The sequence below is a fragment of the Rhamphochromis sp. 'chilingali' genome (assembly GCF_963969265.1).
Source record: "Rhamphochromis sp. 'chilingali' genome assembly, chromosome: 6".
NCBI classification, from domain to species: domain Eukaryota; kingdom Metazoa; phylum Chordata; class Actinopteri; order Cichliformes; family Cichlidae; genus Rhamphochromis; species Rhamphochromis sp. 'chilingali'.
This window is the reverse complement of record NC_137933.1, coordinates 167,149-185,000: the sequence shown is the minus strand read 5'-3', so window position 1 is coordinate 185,000 and position 17,852 is coordinate 167,149. Positions and strand designations below refer to the sequence as shown.

General features: G+C 45.4%; 1 protein-coding gene across 16 annotated transcripts in view; it reads left to right on the top strand.

Annotated features, from left to right (window-relative positions):
- celf1 (cugbp, Elav-like family member 1) overlaps nucleotides 1–3,210 on the top strand; it is a 57,501-nt gene extending 54,291 nt beyond the window's left edge. For all 16 annotated transcript variants that reach the window (XM_080885300.1, XM_080885301.1, XM_080885293.1 and 13 more), the window contains one exon: nucleotides 2,954–3,210. The gene's annotated coding sequence lies outside the window, so the exon portion shown is untranslated. The remainder of the gene's footprint in view (nucleotides 1–2,953) is intronic.
- The last annotated feature ends 14,642 nt before the right edge of the window (nucleotides 3,211–17,852 follow it).

Sequence of the window (17,852 nt, the reverse complement as noted above, 5' to 3'; positions counted from 1 at the left end):
ACATCCAGGGTACCCACGTATTTCATCAGTGTTTAAAGTCTTTCAAGACAAGGAAGTTCCATATTAAAGGAAAAACATTTGTTTAGCATAGCTTGATCAGCTTTTCTGCTATAAGTTACGTCCTAGAGCAGGGGTAGGGAACTCCAGGCCTCGAGAGCCGGTGTCCTGCAGTTCTAGGTTCCCTACTCCTGCCCTAGAGAGTAACTGTTTGGGCACTTCCACATCTTTGTGTTCCCTGGGCTCTGTCCTTTAGGACTGTCATGTACTGTCTAATTGGACTAGGTATATATTACAGTATATTACTGAATTCTCAAATGAAAGGCTAAGACTTGGCATTTTAAAGTCATGCCTATTATTTGTAAATAATAAGGCAGAGAGCCTGGGGGACACGAGTATGTGTTATTGTCAAAATACAAATCTATAATAAAAGTACATTGATGTATTGTATGCATTTACATGGTGGCAGTTAACTATGTATTGAGAATGTAACCTTATAAAAGAACTGGACGTGCCTCATTTCACTCCATTTTTCGTCCCCATTTGTTTAGCTCTTTCGTCTTAAAAGGATCTATCTGAATGTGTCCTTTGAGGAGAGGGCCCTTAACGTATGAGAGATCAGACCTCACACAATGTGATAATACTCTGGGCTCTCAGTCATTAATTGAAATTTTTTTTTTAATTTATTTAAAAAAATTTAAATCACCTGCCAAATATTGTCTAGGTTGCCCTTGTGCATGACCTGGATGACTAAGAACCTACACAGACATATGGTTCACTGGTTTGATTAGAATAGTTTTTGAACAGCTATTTGAATCTATAGCAGTTAGGAGTATGGGCTTCTACAATCAGTTCATCCAGTGTTAGTTTAGCACTATGCAAATACCAGACTTTATAACGCTGAGTAAATTAGAAACTGAACTATCAGAAACAAGGTAGAACTGTAAGATAGAATGCAAGATAACTAGTTTATTCCAATAAAGGCATGGAAATCATGCCTAACTTGATCCAGAGGTATAATTAATGTGAATGTCACATCCATCTTAATAATTTTTACTAAAATGTTTCAAGAAGGCCTTATTCAATTAGTCTGGATTAAAACTGTGCTCATGGCTAGGATAATTAAGAACTGTGACAGAAAGATAGGCCTGAGCACTCACAGGACAGATGCAGTTACATTTTCATATTTTACGGAAATTAATGTTCAACGTTCTTGAATCTTCAAATGAATAAATAGAGAGAGGAATTGACAGGACACACATGATTGTTCTCTTAGTATTTAGGTATAAACACCAAAGCCAGCAACACCAAACAAAGATGAAAACCAGCACAAAGAGACTTCAAAGCGACCACCACAGTGATTCTACTTTAGAAACAGTTTGGTACCTGTTGAAGTTCAGCAGCGGCTGGCTTTGGCACAAATGACAGCTCACTTTATCACTGCCCTGGGCTGTGGTCGGCATTTTACTCAGCTTTAACATAACCCAACTTAGTTTTAGATGCTGTCTATGCAGATGCTTGTGAAGAGCCCAAGTTGTGTTCAGAGTTGTTTCTGTCCTGGAGCAGTCTCCACTTCTCGTACTTTTGAGCAATAAAAATAAAAGAAATGTCCATGTCCACGCTGGAGCTGTGCCACTATTTTCCTCCGACGACACATGAACTGAAATCAGCTGGTTTCAGTTTCAAAATTGCAAGAGTTGATAAGCGGGATCGATAGTCAGGCAGACTAACGAAGGAATTTGGCTACATCCCTATGAATAAAACCACTAACTGTTAGTGGTGTGCGATACTGCATATTTTGGTATCAATCCCATACCAAGGAAATACGGGCCAGTATCGCTCGTACCGATACTTTTCAACAAATAAGGTGGATGCGTCATTGAATTGCTAAATCTCAATTAATTACCTTGACTTTAAGTGTTTTTTGTGATTATAGTTTTTTATTATTAAAATAGCTAAAACCCAGGACATAATTTGGACAAAGTTTATAATTAAATAGATTAAATAATTAAATAGAAAATGCTAATATAAAATTAATATTATCACTTTTTTTTTTTTTTTTTAGAAAAATCTTTAATTAAAAAGTGAACGCAAACCAGTTAACAAATTAAAACAAACAAGTACTGTTGAGAAATAATAATACAAAAATTACAATTAAAATTCCCAACAACAAAAAAAAAACTGGTGAAAATATAAATAATATGTAAACAACAACAACCCCCAAAGCGTCTAAGCCATGTCACGTGACGGCCCAACATCTAAACACAAGAGGGGTGAGGTGGAGCTGACACAGCAGCGGCGAGTCCAGCGACCTGGCTGTTTTGTCTTTGCCGAAACCACAGCATTGCAAACAAGCAGAACTTAAAGTAAAGAATCGATCTCACCAGGCCAGTATCGATCCGATACAGATGCCGACTTGGCATCGATACAATCGATATTTGGATCGATTTGCCCTCCACTACTACCTGTCTCAACAAACATTTGTTCTAAGTTTTTAAAGTAATGCAGATTTCCAGATGCACTTAAATGAATGTTGAACATCATCAGTTCCACTTTCCAGTTAGCTGATTTTAATAGAAGATGTGTGCAGCATGTTACATCAGGTACTAAAATGTTAAAGATGAGGCTTAAAAAGGTACTACCTCCGTAACACCCTGTGGTCTCCTTACATGATTAGCTGTGTTTGTTTGCATGTTGTCACTGATTTTGTGCTGGCACCACATTTATAGCTGTTCTATATGTGTGAATCTGCTGTTGTCATCCACCTCAGTTTCTAGTAACATGCTCATCATCCTCACTCTGTCCCTGAAAATGGCTACTGAGTTTTTAGACTTTAGTAAAGCACCATGATAAATGTGATTATTGTCAGTTTCTTTTCTCTCTCCTGTCTGTGTTCCATTACTGTGTAACCAAGGTTTGTCTCCCTGTTGTGCATTTTTTTTCTTTGTTTTTCTAGATCTCTTCCTGTTTGCCCTAGCATGTTGGTGTGGCGTCACAGCTCATCGTCCAGTCCTTGTCTACTGCGCTTCACTGGTGCTTCCAATTTCACATTTGACGTTGTAGTTGACGTTGATTGCCCAAAAGGTTTTGTTGTTTCCTATGTCCTATGTGCTGCCAAAATAGGCACTAGAAAGGTTGCCTCTGAGCATTTTTGAATGTTAAAATTTATTACAAGCAAAAGAAAATCTATTTTTCTAGAATAAGTAAAATAACCACTCAATTAAAAAACAATTCAGTTTAATAAGAGTCTCTAGTTTGTTTTTATTGACTGTACGATGGAGCAATTTTTCCAGTGCCTCTCTTTTTTGGTTTTGTTATGTTTTTTGTGGAAAAGCAGCTAATCTCTTTAGATTATGTTGTATGTGAGTGCTCGTGTGTGCCTTATTAAAAAAAAGAAAAAGAAAAGAAAAAAGTCAAAGAAATTGGTGATGACATGTTGTTGTACTTGTGCAATTCCTTCTCCTCTGGAGTTCCCTTTTGAGTGATATGAGGAGGAAACATTCATAATTGTAAAAATGTTTTTTTTCTTTTGACTTATTGTCTCAAAGCACATGATGCTGTTTTACTCTTGTTTCTGCAGATAATCGGATATAGAGGAGAATATTTTGTCAGGCCTGTTTTAGTTTTATTAACTACACTGAAACTTTTGAAAAAAATATCAAGAAAAATGAATATGTTTGTTAAGTTTGCTAAGTTAAAAAAAATAAACTTGTGCCAAATGTTTTGCGCAATCAGTATTCCTCCTTTTCAGGACTTTTGATTTGAGGTGTTTTTACCAAATGCAGTCCGTAGACCCTACAGACCCACATTTATATGGGCTGCAGTTCGTTTCCTTGACTAATGGATCAGTATTGCTCCAGGTAGGGCTGGGCCATATTATACGTTTCATGATAATACCGGTACAATGTTAGGCAATGATAAGAAAATGAAATATTGCAATAGATTATGAGTAAAACGCGCATGCACAATGCTTTTGTTTTCATACACACATGACGGAAAAAGCATGGGAGTGACGGAGAATGAGAAGGGCAAAAGCGGATCATTGAATGAAACAGATGAACCAGAATTGGTTTGTAGAAATGCAACTTCAGTGATGTGGAACTGGTTTGGTTTTCGTCCATCAGAAAGCCACCAAAGCACTTTTTTTTCCTTTGTAGAACATGCAAGCGGGCTGTCGTTATTACCGTATTTTTCAGACTATAAGGCTCTCTTTGACAGTGCACCTTATAATCCGGTACGCCTTATGTATGAATTCTGGTTCTGCTTACTGACCTCCAACTGATTTTATGTGGCACACAGCGCTCAAAAATCTATCAAAGAATGTTTTTGTATGACTTTGGTAAGCTACAAAGCCCCACCGCTTGTCAGAGCATTACGGCTACTGTAGTCAGGAGCCTCACAGTAATACATACTGTGCTTCAACATAATATTACCATATTGTGTGTGTGTAAGGACTCCAAAATGGCACCTGTTAAGAGACATGCTTATGAAGCGGATTTTAAACTCAAGGCTATCAGTCACGCAGTAGAACATGGGAATAGAGCAGCTGCGAGAGAATTCAGTATTAATGAATCAATGGTACAGAAGTGATTGAAGCAAGAAGAATGAGTTGAGTAAAGTTAGACTTATCTGACTGTTTTAAATTCTCTTGCAGCTGCTCTATTCCCATGTTCTACTGCGTGACTGATAGCCTTGAGTTTAAAATTTTGCTTAATGCGCCTTATAGTTTCATGTTGCAAAGCACCTCTTTTTAACTTTTGTGGATATTATACATGGTTAGGCTCAGGATATGTCAGCCCATTTCCACTGGAAATGTCTTTTGGTTAAACTGTCAGCAAGGAATTAGCATTTGCACTCTTACATTTTTATATAGCTTTAATGCAGATAAAAAACAGCTGCTTGTTTAAATGAAAATAAATTGATGGGTTTTTTTGGACTAATAAAGTTGTAGAGTAAAGTATTGTCTTGCATCAATAATATAGTCAGTTATATCATTATCGCAAATTTTTAAATTATATTGTGATAAATATTTTTGGCCATATTGCCCTGCCCAATTCCAGGTGTTCTCAACTATTACATTCAGCATTGCATTTCTCACAATACACCAGTCGGCCACAACATTATAAACCAATGCGTACTACTTTAACGAAAAAACTATGTGTCGGTGTTGTTCCCACATCATCATAATAAATGTTGTTCCAGGTTCAACATTGCAAGTGACCAATCACATTGTTGTGACGTCATACTTTTGCGACTTCGGAAAAAAGTGCCTTAAAAAAATAAAATCTACTTAACCTGAAAGAAACCGCCTTTGTCCGCCGATCCATCAATTTGAACTCTTTGCATTTCAGGATACTGTTCTTTAATAAACGGTAAGCATTATACATATTGTCCTTGCAACATTGGAATTTCATGAATGAACAGAGATGTAATCCGATTACTTTTTTCAAGTAACGAGTAAAGTAAGGGATTACTATTGCAAAAACGGTAATTAGATTACCGTTACTTTCCCGTAGGAACGCTGCGTTACTGCGTTACTAAAACCATGATTTTTTTGTGAGAATGTCTCACGACAGTGACGTAAGCAAGCGCGACGTTCTTGACAACAGCTGTGTGCAGATCAACAGTAGATATCGGTCGTGTCCAAATTCATGGGCTGCATCCTCCTGAGGACCCGGCCTTCGCGGTCTACGTGGGCCGGGTCCTCAGAAGGTCGGGTAGGCCGGAAGTAAACGGCCGTGAAATTGGACGGTCTAGCCTTCTGATTAGCGTCACCGCTGTCTCGGTGGAGTTCAATAAACTCGGCCGTCTGCTCCTTGCTATCTAAAATATAACCAGACACTGGTGTAAATTCTCGACTGTCTCATACTTCTGTTTAATCAGTTTTCTGTTTGACGTTTAGTCAGCTGTGTAAAAACCAAGGAGGAACCCACCCGGGGGATTAATAAAGTTTTATTTTATCTAATCTAATAACTTTAATCTCAGCCAAACCGATTGACTCACGAACAAACAAAACACAGAAAAAAGCCCAACAATAACATTTTTAGGTTGTCTAAGTGACTTATATATTACATTTAACCTGAGCAGCGAAAGTCCGCGGTGATCTGAAAATGATGTGCCGGGAGTTGTGCCGTTCTCGGCCGCATCAGTGACCCTCGAGCTCCCGGCTAGCTATCGAGCTGGTGGGTAGCAAATGTCTCCAAAAACGTCGAAGCACTTTTGCAAATATGCGATGTCTTGATAAACCGAGCAGATATTTGATGTTTACACAGCTACTTTCTCGCCTGAAAATATGTTAAAAGTTTATTTTGTGACCCAGAAAGATTAGTATGAGTAATTTTAAAACTTAGTAGCGGCCGCCATTGTTGGAAACTGGAGTTTGGCTGGGCCGCGCTATGAATTCTGGGATATGGTATGCCACGACGGACACACCCGACCCATCCTTCAAATTCGGGGAAAAGGAGGACGCATTTGTCGGCTGCATTCGGAGGAGTCTACGAATTTGGACAGCCTTCGGCGCGTCACTGTGACGTGATCAGTCTACAAATGCGGCCTCAGGAGGATGCAGCCCATGAATTTGGACACGACCAATATATTGAGTGCGGGAGAGAGTATGAGCGTGCAGCGTTTAAAGCGTGGAAGTACTGACCTTACTTTGAGTTTGATTCCAAAAAAGTGAAAAAAAAAAAACATTAGCATCCGTTTGTGCATGGGAAGAAAACTTCTTTTTACAGCCAAACCCCCCCCCCCCCCCCCCAAACTTCCAAGCAAGCACCGAGTGCGCTACGACGTAATGGGAAATTCACAGAGAAACTCGCGGACTCTTCCACTGACCGCGGCACACCTGCACCAGGGTAAACCTCCGCCTACCCAACTCCTGCTTTACAGGTGAAAATAGAGCAAAAGGACCGCTAGTCTTTGATTTTATTTATTTTCTGCTGTGTTTTACTTGCATCTATTTGAAAGACTGAGTGTAAACACACACACAAAAAAAAAATGTGCTGGAATGTGCAGAAAATAGGTTTAAATGTTAAGCAAATTTCTTTCAGTCAAAGAATGTTGCATATAATTAAATTTTTGCTTGATGCATAAACTTAAAAGATTAAAACTAATAAAACAAGTTTTAAAAAGAGACTTTTCCATTTGATTACATTTTGTATGATGGATTATGCAGAAAAAGTAGAATTGGGCTGAAAGATCTATCGCTTTATCACCTCTTCAGGTTGTAAATCGTGTTTTTAAAAAGTAACTAAGTAACTAATTACTTTTGAAAATAAGTAATCAGTAAAGTAACGGGATTACTTTTTGGGGGAAGTAATCAGTAATTAGTTACTGATTACTTTTTTCAAGTAACTTGACCAACACTGTGAATGAATCGCTTGGCTTGCAAAAGTATGACATCACAACAATGTGATTGGTCACTTGCAATGTTGAACCTGGAACAACATTTATTATGATGATGTGGGAACAACACCAACACAAGGATATAAGATAAGATAAGATAAGATAAGATAACCTTTATTAGTCCCACACGTGGGAAATTTGTTTTGTCACAGCAGGAAGTGGACAGTGCAAAAGTTATGAGGCAAAAATTAGAATACAATAAGAATAAATACAGTACACAACTGTACAGAATAGAATAAAATACTATATACAGTAGAATACAATAAAATAAATATACAATAAGATAAAAATAGAATACAAATACTATATACAACTGAGTAAAATACAACGATGACAGAAAGGATTATTGCACTTAGTATTATTGCATATGTATGGATGTGTGTGCTTGATCAGTTAAAGTCTTTATTATGGAGTCTGACAGCAGTGGGGAGGAAAGACCTGCGAAATCTCTCCGTCCCACACCGTGGGTGCCGCAGTCTCCCACTGAAGGAGCTGCTCAGTGCTGTCACAGTCTGCTGCATGGGGTGGGAGATGTTGTCCATCAGGGATGACAGCTTAGCCGCCGTTCTCCTGTCACTCACCACCTCCACTGGGTCCAGAGGGCATCCTAGAACAGAGCTGGCCCTTCGGATCACCCTGTTCAGTCTCTTCCTGTCCCCAGCAGAGATGCTGCCGCCCCAGCAGACCACGCCATAAAAGATAGCAGAAGCCACAACAGAGTCATAGAATTTCTTCAGGAGTGGGCCCTCCACTCCAAACGACCTGAGTCTCCGCAGCAGGTACAGCCTGCTCTGCCCTTTCCTGTAGAGGGCGTCTGAGTTATGAATCCAGTCCAGTCTATTGTTCAGATGAACACCAAGGTACCTGTAGCTTGGTGTATCAGATCGTACTGGGATTAATAAAGTATTTCTTCTTCATCACCATCTATTTTTCTTTCCTTTCTTTTTTTATCCAGCAAGGTGTTGGAAGCAGGAAATATTGACCATGTAGGGACATTGATAAAGGTAGGCCTTTTGTATCCCATGAAGCTTTATAGACAAAGTGGTTGGAAAGACATTAATCTCATAGTCTTTCTATGCAAACCCAATCGTCCAAATTCCAATACTTAAAAGTGCTTAAATCTGCTACCAACGTCTTGGTGTCTGATGCCACAGGACACCTTCAGTCTGCACAGTGTATAAATAAGAATGGGGAAAATGGTTTACTCAGTGGTGATGGCAGAGTTTTGATTTGACACTAATTCTACCACTCTTCTGACTGGATTTGCCATTTTTATAACTGATAGTAACAAAGACAATAATTGATGGTGTATCAGCGATGACTGATACATGACTAACTGTTACATGAATAGGGTGAGGGTGACATCCACATTGACAGCGAAACAACTAGTAGCTCAGAGGAGGAACCATCATGGAACCACCAAGGGTGGTGGAGAATGAAAGATCCTGTGGGACTTCCAGATACAGACAGACAAAATGGTGGTGGCTAACCAACTGGACATAGTGGTGGTAGACGGTCGTAGTGATCGATGTAGCGGTTCCGAATGACAGCAATATCAGGAAGGAGGAACACTGGAAAATTAGGTATGGTGATTCCCAAGCTCAGCGAGTGGCTCCAGCAGATTCGAGGAACAAAATCGGAGATCTATGTCCAGAAGAGTGCAGGATACTACACAGGACCCTCAAGCTCCTAGGCCTATGGTAGAGGACCTGAGCTTCAAGGATAGGCTGCCTAGAGATTAGTGGAATGTATTATGTCCAGGGAAGGCTGTAGTTGTGTCACGATCCTGGGTCATCTAACCCAGCATTTTGAGTTTTAATATATTTTGACGTTTATGGTTTATGTCTAAGTTTATTAGTTAATTTCTTATTTTGCCTATGTTGCCCTGTTATAGTCAAAGGAGCTTGCAAAGAAAAGCGTCTGGACTTCTTTAAGTTGCTTGAAGACGTTTCACCTCTCATCCGAGAAGCTTCTTCAGTTCTAAGGTCAAATGGTGGAGAGTCCCAGATATAAACCTAGTGGGAGTGACCCCCCACAGAGGGACAAAAGGACCCCCTGATGATCCTCTAATCGCCTGAGCCAAGGTGTGAAACTGGGTGTGGGTCCCAATCAGCCAGAGTTTCGGGTGTGTTCATTGTGAAACCTGGCCCCACCTTATCATGCGAATTCCTGAGGTCAGCTGGCCCAGGATGTGAGTGGGCGTTAAGGCGTCTGGGAAGGGATCTCAAAACTGGATTATAGATGGCAGAGAGTTGGTGTCGTAAACCCCCGCCTCTGTTCAAAGATGGTCGCCCACAGTGGACATAGATGGCTTCTTTCACTCCTCTTTCTTTGCAAGCTCCTTTGACTACGATGACCTGGATGACTGAGAACCTTCACAGACATATTGCCCTGTTATAGTTCCCCTGTGTTTAAGTCTCCCTCGCCCTTCATGTGTTTTATGTCTGCGTGTGCTATGTTGTCAAGCTCATGTTGTTTCTGTGTCTCAATATGTTTCCTATTTTATTTTGAAGCGGTCTGGTGTCCCATATTTATTGTGTTTAGTTTTACTTTTCTCGGTGACGTTATGTTCATTTTAATCAGCTGTTTCCCCTTCCTCTGATCACCTCCTGTATTTAGTCTGTGTGTTTTCATTCAGTCTTTGTCAGGTTGTCTGTTGTTTCTAGTCATGTTTCGGGTTTTTCATGTCAAGATGTTTCATGTTTTTTTAATGCTCAACCTTCAGATCTACCATTTATCAGCTCAAACATCCAACGACATGAATGCTTTAAAAGCATCAACATCAGCTCTTCTCTGACAGCATGGTGGGAGTTTCTAAAATTGACAGAGTCTTCATTAATCCCATGCAAACGTACACCTATCTGGAACAACCCTGACATATTACAAAACAATAATATGATAAACTTTTCAGATTGGAGTGGTAAAGGAATCAAATATTTAGAACATATACTAGAAGGAACAGAATTTATTCCATTTGACAGACTAGTTACACAATATGGGATCAACAAGAAAAGATTTTTAGAATATCAACAAATTAAATCCATAGTAAAAAAGAAATTTAAACCGGGTCAAGTTGAACTACAAACACCACCAAGTGTGGTTCAGTTTCTTACTCTTAAAACCCCCAAATTACTATCCAAAATATACAGAATGCTTTCTAAAACAGATGAATCAATATCACTTCCTATTGCAAAATGGGAAGCGGATTTATCAGTTAACTTAGACCTAAACTTCTGGTCTCAGATTTGCTTAAAAACCTTTCATCTAATTAGAAATCCCAGTCTGCAATTAATACAATACAAAATACTACATAGAGTGCACTATACAGGTCATCGGATGTTCAAGATGGGTTTTACGTCTACCAACAACTGCTCACACTGCCAAACCAACTCACCGGACAATTATATCCACGTTCTTTGGTTCTGTCCACCAGTTCAGAAGTTTTGGCGCGAGATATGTGAAGACTTATCAAAGTGTCTGAAGTGTAACATTCCAACTTCCCCCTTAGTGTGTTTGTTGGGCAGCTTAGATAATGTCACTTCAGAAAAGAATATAGCCCATATGGTTCTCACTGCCCTATGCATAGCCAAGAAAACAGTCCTCATGAACTCTCATAGTTTGGTCCCACCTTCGCTGTTGTGATTGGTGTGGGGGTAGAGACAGGCTTAGGGCGTCGGGGGGTTCCCAGGAGCATCTTCCTTGGGGGGCTCAACCCGGGGTAGCAGTCATGGCCTATTAAGGGCTCTGTTGGCTCTTAGGTGATGGTTTCCTCGTGCAGCTGCGTGCAGCGGGGCTAGGGGAGGGTCTGTGCTGATGGACGTGGGTTACTGACCTGGTAGCCTGGCTGCCCCTGGGTGGGTCCGGTTCTGGGGTGCTCCGTCTCTGGGCCCTTGCTGGGCCTCGGGGGCTTGGGTCCTGGTTGGTATGTTGCTGGGGTTGTGGGTGGGTGGATGTATGGGGGCCCAGCCCTGGCGCAGGGTGCTGCCAATGCATCGAGCCACCTGGGGGGCACTTCAACTGGTGGGGGACGTTGTTACACCTTGCAGGAGCTCTCCTCTCTTTAGGAACTCACTCTGCAGGAGGGGGAGATACAGGAGAGGTGGAGGAAGATCTCAGCCTGGGCGTCTATTGTCTTGTGTAGTCTGGAAGATGAGTGGATGGTGGGGTGGGTGCAGTTTTCTCTGTAGTGGGGTCAGGTAGGCTGTCCTGGGCTCTGTGGGGCCGGGCGGCGCTGCTGTTCTGGGCCCCAGTCCGGATGGGCCTGGGCCCCCTTTCCCTTGCGGGTTGCGGAGTATGGAGGTGCCTACTGGGGTCAGCGGGGGAGCTGGCCCCAGGGAGGGGCCACCCTTCCTTCCCTCCCCATCTCCAGCTGCCTCCCTCTTCCCGCTCCACCACAATCACCCACACATGCAGGGCCTCTCTGGGGACATCTCAGGCCCTCTAAGGTATGGAGGCCTATCTCCCCCCACCACTTCCCCTGCCAGTGGCAGACGCCCTCAGAAGACATCGGTGCGTTGGTGGTTCTTTGTGTCCGGGGATGGGCACCCAGGTACACACCGGCTCACTCCTTGGTGGCTGCTTATCTTGAATGATTTCCTCTGCAGGGAAGCAGGAGTCTATTTGGGGTCAGCTGGCCCAGATAACCACGGCCAACCCAAGGTTCTTGGACTGTTTACCAAAGAGTCAAAGAACTTTGTTACAACCACGATCTCCTCTACTTTGCAATCATCGCCACAGCAGCAGCTGCCCAGCATGCGGGTTGAATCACCCCAGCCCTGCTGGCTACATTCAGTCTCTCATCTGTCTCCACACTCATGTTGCTGCAGCAGCGGACAAGCGCTTTATTTCCTCTACCTCGACCAGTTCCCTCTTTCAATGCCATGCCAGCCTCAGCTTTAGCAGGACCTACTTCCATCGTACCTTCTCCTAGGAGGAGGCAGTGTTCATGTCGCCAAATTGTTGAATGTTGCCATTGTGTTTCTTAAATTTGTACAGTCTTAGTTCAAGACATACAATGCCTTGTCTTAGAACCACATGGGCGTTGCTTTGCTGTGATGTGTTTTGTGTGAACTGTTTCTCAATAAAAGGCAGCAAGAGGAGGCCGGATTTGGGGTCATTTCGTGGTAGACATCAACGAGGCCCCCCTTGCAAGTGAATCGATCGATCGCTGTTGCCTTGTTTTTCTTTCATGGGAATAAGTCCTGGATACAGCGGGGTCTGAGTTTAGACCCAACATTTATTTGGTCCTTCGGAGCCAGAACCTAACACATTGCATGACTCCACCGCAGTCTACTAGCAGCCAGCGTCTGGGACCCTTGCGTCTGAACTTCCCTCGGGATGGATGGCGATTGACGGGATCCAGAGATTCTTCCCATGAACGGAAACAACACGAACAGTGAGTAGAAAAGGCCTTGTGCGTCACTGAGACTGTGCGTGCAGACGCGGGTCCAGGGGAGCTGCAGGCCTGAGGGGTGTGGCCCTGCGGAGGGACTGGCCACACCCAAAGCCACACACCTGCCGCTGATCAGGGCTCGTCGGGGGAGCTACTTAGGTGAGTCTTGGAGCTCCCACCGACGCGGGATCATTGAGTTATCTTACCAAGTCAGTGTGTGTTAGCTTAGGTCTGTGCTGTGCGTATATGCCCGCCGAGGGTTAGTGTTGACGGCTGCGTCTCTGGTTTCCCTACAGGAGGAGGAGTGGTCCGGAGAGGCAGCACGCACGGGGGTGCGGAAACACAACAGCGGGGAGCACGATATCGGAGGGAAGCACGCACACGGGGTTCGAGGGAGTAACGGGGAGTTATTGTATTTACAGCCTTTTCACTGTAAATAAAGAGCACTGTTTGCATCGCAGAGTCTGCGTTTTGGGTCCTCCTTTCCCCACATCCCCACGGTCTGCCAGCCAGACCGTGACAGAATGATCCCGCCAACCACCATGGACCCAGCAAACTCAGGAGTTGCCACGGAGGAGAGATCGCTCACGCAGCTATGGGATTACTGCCGGAGCGTAATCCAGGCTGTAGACCCACACAAGAGACATATACAGGTAGTGTTCTTTGACAATTATCTCTCATCCACTACCTTCACCACGAACATTCTGGACATTAACAAACTTAGGCACCTGGTCGCTAGTTTAAGGGAGAGCTCGAGTTTTGAACTATTTGGCTTGGGTGGTCTGAGCATGGACAGTTCGGCTGCTCTCCTAGAGACTCTAGCCGCTTGGTTTTTCACGCGTCGGCGGAGGGCTTTCCCGTCGATGCTCGCGGCACAATCGTTTGATCCGCCGTTACGGAAGGCATGCCGCACTCTCTACCATCATCCCGTTACGCCTCAACCCACTCCTGCGGTTTCAGCCCGGTCAGCTGGCAACGGACCAACAGCGCTCATCACCGCAGTGAGTAAACCCGACTCATTTGTTTCTATTAATCCTGTCATTGAAAATCAAAACACAGATGAACAGCAGAGGACTGTTTCCGTACACCCGGCCCCACCTTCACGGAGGAGAAGGCGTCCTCGCAAGCAGCGTTCAGCCACCTCTACACTCACTCCTGTGCTGGTCGAAGGCTCAGGACCAGCGGCTCTGGACGCCACAGTGAGTAAAATGGACTCTGCCGGTGTCGTAAATTCCCTTCCTGTGAACATGGACATAGAGACTATAGCCCCTACGGCAATTAACAATGGAGAAACTGTAAGAGGTGTAACTGAACTCCCAGTGGGGATTTTTGGACCACCGACGGACGAAGGTGGCCTGAGTGCTAATACTGGGGCAGAATTTTGCATAGACAGCCCTGAGGTAGTTAGCTCAGAGTTGGTGGGGTCAGAAACTGTTTGCTTTACCTCCAAAAACTCAGAAGATGTTCACTCTGAGACTGGGAGCTGGGAGCTAGGGAGTTCACAGCATACAGACCCAGATGACTTTTTGGCTCAGTCTGGCCATATGGAGACAGAGGTTCTCCCCAGGGCTTCCCCAGAGGCCGAACTGGAGGCCTCAGTTGCCTCTGGACCCCTGGAATTTGTTGAGCCAGCTGTAACATTCTCATCCTCTCCACCCTTCATAATAGCCATATCACCCTCAACTCAGTCCGCTGCCCAGCTAGTAATGGAGTCTGCTGCCCAGCTGGTGACTGAGTCTTCAGTCCGGTCAGCCTCTCACCTTCATCCTCAGTTGGAGGTCGATATGCCTGCTGGACCACCTCTGCCATCATTTCACCTGTCTGTCCCTGCATCGCTGTCCAGTCCACCGGGAGCAGCTGCCGCACCATCATCACCTTCTCCCTCTGCAGCTACTTCTCCACCAGAGTCCCATCAGACTGCAGCGACCGCAGCACTCTCGGCTTCGCCATCTGCATCACCTACTCTACCTTCACCTTCCCCACCTGCAGACACCGCATCACCATCTTCACCTCCAGATCGACCGTCAGTAGCTGTAGCGCAGCCGGAGGTGCTCAGGGTGCTCGGAGAGCGGGAGGAGCCCGCACCGCCAGCTGTGGAGCCCTGCGAGCCGGAGCAGGAGCCCGGCGAGCCGGAGGAGCGGCTCAGCGTGGCGGAGCAGGAGCCCAGCGAGCGGGAGGAGCTCGATCTGCCCGAGCCGGAGCTCAGCGAGCCGGAGCTCGGCGAGCGGGAGGAGCTCGCTCTGCCCGAGCCGGAGCTCAGCGGGCGGGAGCAGCTCAGCGAGCAGGAGCAGCTCAGCGAACCACCAGCAGAGGAGCTCGGCGAGCGGAAGGAACAACCGGCGCTGCCAGCCGAGGAGGGGCTCTCGCTGCCAGCAGCCGAGGAGGGGCTCTCGCTGCCAGCAGCCGAGGAGGGGCCCGCTCAGCCGGAGCCCGAGGTCAGCGAACCGGAGGGACCTCCACGTCTGGCGCGGCCTCCACGCCATCCACGCCATCCACGTCCTCTGCATCCACGTCAGCAACCAGCGCGTCATGAACCGTGTGCCACACCTCGCTGTTGCTCACCGGAGGAGCAGCGCCGCCACCGGACCCGTGGCAGGCCGCCTGGGGAGCAGCGCCGCCGCCTTCGGACCCGGGGCAGGCCGCCGGAGGAGCAGCAGCGCCGCTACCGCCTCTGGATCCCGGGCAGGCCGCCTGGGGAGCAGCGCCGCCGCCGTCAGACCCGGGGCAGGCCGCCGGAGGAGCAGCAGCGCCGCTACCGCCACTGGATCCCGGGCAGGCCGCCTGGGGAGCAGCGCCACCGCTACTGGGCCCGGGGCTCGCCACCGGAGGGGCAGCAGTGCCGCCGCCACTGGAGCAGTGGCAGGCCCCCAGAACCGTTTTTCTGCTGTTGCCGGACCCGTGGCTGCCCGCCGGAGCTGCAATGTCGCCACCATTGGACTCGAGGTAGGCCCCCTGAACTCTTTTGTTATGTTGATGGGCTGCCTGAGACTGTTTTGTGGCATTTTTTCTTTTTGTTGCTCCGCTGCGGGATGCGCGGTCGGACTCTGGGATTGTGACCTTGGGGGGGTTGTTTTCTTTGGGGGTTTTTGCTTGTTTTGGTTCTGCCCTCCGTCCGGGACCTCCCGCCGCCCGCCCTGGGTTGGTTGTACTGTTTTTGGTTTGTGTTTTTGGGTCGTCGGGAGCCGACCCTTAGAGGGGGGGTACTGTCAGGGTCCTGGGACTGGGCGACCCAGGATCCCTGGGCAGTCATGGACCTGTGTATTATTATTATGTATTTTTGGTGTCGTTTCCCCTTCTCTGTGCGTGTACATATGTGTGTTTCTCTGTGCTGTGTTAGTCTGTGTCCCACTCATATGTTTAGGCGAGGTATGGGTGTGTATGTCTGCGGGTGTGCCTGGAGGATGGAGCTCGGCCACCTGCAGGCCTGAGGGGTGTGGCCCTGCGGAGGGACTGGCCACACCCGAAGCCACACACCTGCCGCTGATCAGGGCTCGTCGGTGGGAGCTACTTAGGTGAGTCTTGGAGCTCCCACCGACGCGGGATCATTGAGTTATCTTACCAAGTCAGTGTGTGTTAGCTTAGGTCTGTGCTGTGCGTATATGCCCGCCGAGGGTTAGTGTTGACGGCTGCGTCTCTGGTTTCCCTACAGGAGGAGGAGTGGTCCGGAGAGGCAGCACGCACGGGGGTGCGGAAACACAACAGCGGGGAGCACGATATCGGAGGGAAGCACGCACACGGGGTTCGAGGGAGCAACGGGGAGTTATTGTATTTACAGCCTTTTCACTGTAAATAAAGAGCACTGTTTGCATCGCAGAGTCTGCGTTTTGGGTCCTCCTTTCCCCACATCCCCACGGTCTGCCAGCCAGACCGTGACAACATGCATATACACATACAATGATACTCATGAAGACCAGACAGCATCTTAAGCATGAGATTCTGTTTGTCATCTTGTCCAAGTCACTAGTAAGATGAAAGTGATACATAGACTAGTGGACTGAATATTATAGGAGGACAGATGGTTGCATCATAAAGGAGAAAACAGAATGCTGATGAGAGGTCTTAAATGAGTGAGTTAAGTGAGCTGATTGTGAGTTTCTGGTGTGTGAAGAAGTTTTAACATGGCACACATTTAGTTACATGAGAAGAAACTTATTATGTGATGAGACAACAGGGTTATGCTGTATGTTGTGTGTATGGCTGATTGGATGAATGTTTGAGATTAAACTGGCTGTTGATTTGTCTTTTGTTACTAAGTTGAGCCTGCCAATTGGGTTGTTATGATTTATCCCCCTGGCATGAAGAACACGTGTCATGACTTAAACAAGGCCTTTCTTTCCTTTGCTTTCCTTTATTTTCTTTATTTTCTTTTGTTACTTTCATGGTGCACTGAAAGTTTTGTTTGATGATCTTTGTTTGAGCAGATCTGCACAATTAGAACCGAAGCGTCGTCGAGAAAACTGTTGCAAAGTGAGCTTCTCCAAAATTAAAATGGGCTCAGGAGAAAGCCACTTATTTGGGACAATTAGGAAACAAGTTCCTGTCCAAAAGGATTCAACGAGGAAATCCAGTCTAAATTCTTTTTCTTTTTGAAATGATGTCGTTTTGCTGAGGGTGGAAACGAATGCGACGATAATTTCCACAATCAGCAAAAGAAGGAATCACTGAGTGAATGAGTAAGAATTTTAAAATAACGCCATTGTGTGACGTTAACCCCCACCTGACAAAGGTGTGGATGTATCTCTGTTGCAGGAGCAGAAGGAGACCACAGGTGAAAATTTGGGTCACATGACTATGTGAACTCTGAAAATTTAACCTTTTTAGTTTAAAATTTTCTGTGTCTGCGAATTTACCATGGGTGTGTTATTCACTACCTTGTGTTACTCACAGAGATTACTGTGAGAAAGAGTGTATACACCTGCGCAGCGCTAACATTTACATTTCTTTTTACAGCAGATGGTTAATCATGTGATTTGATTTAATATATTTTTCTAGCACAGGATTACTGAGATTTTGTATGAAGGAAACTGTAGTTACAGGCTATATGTTGATGATGAAATTA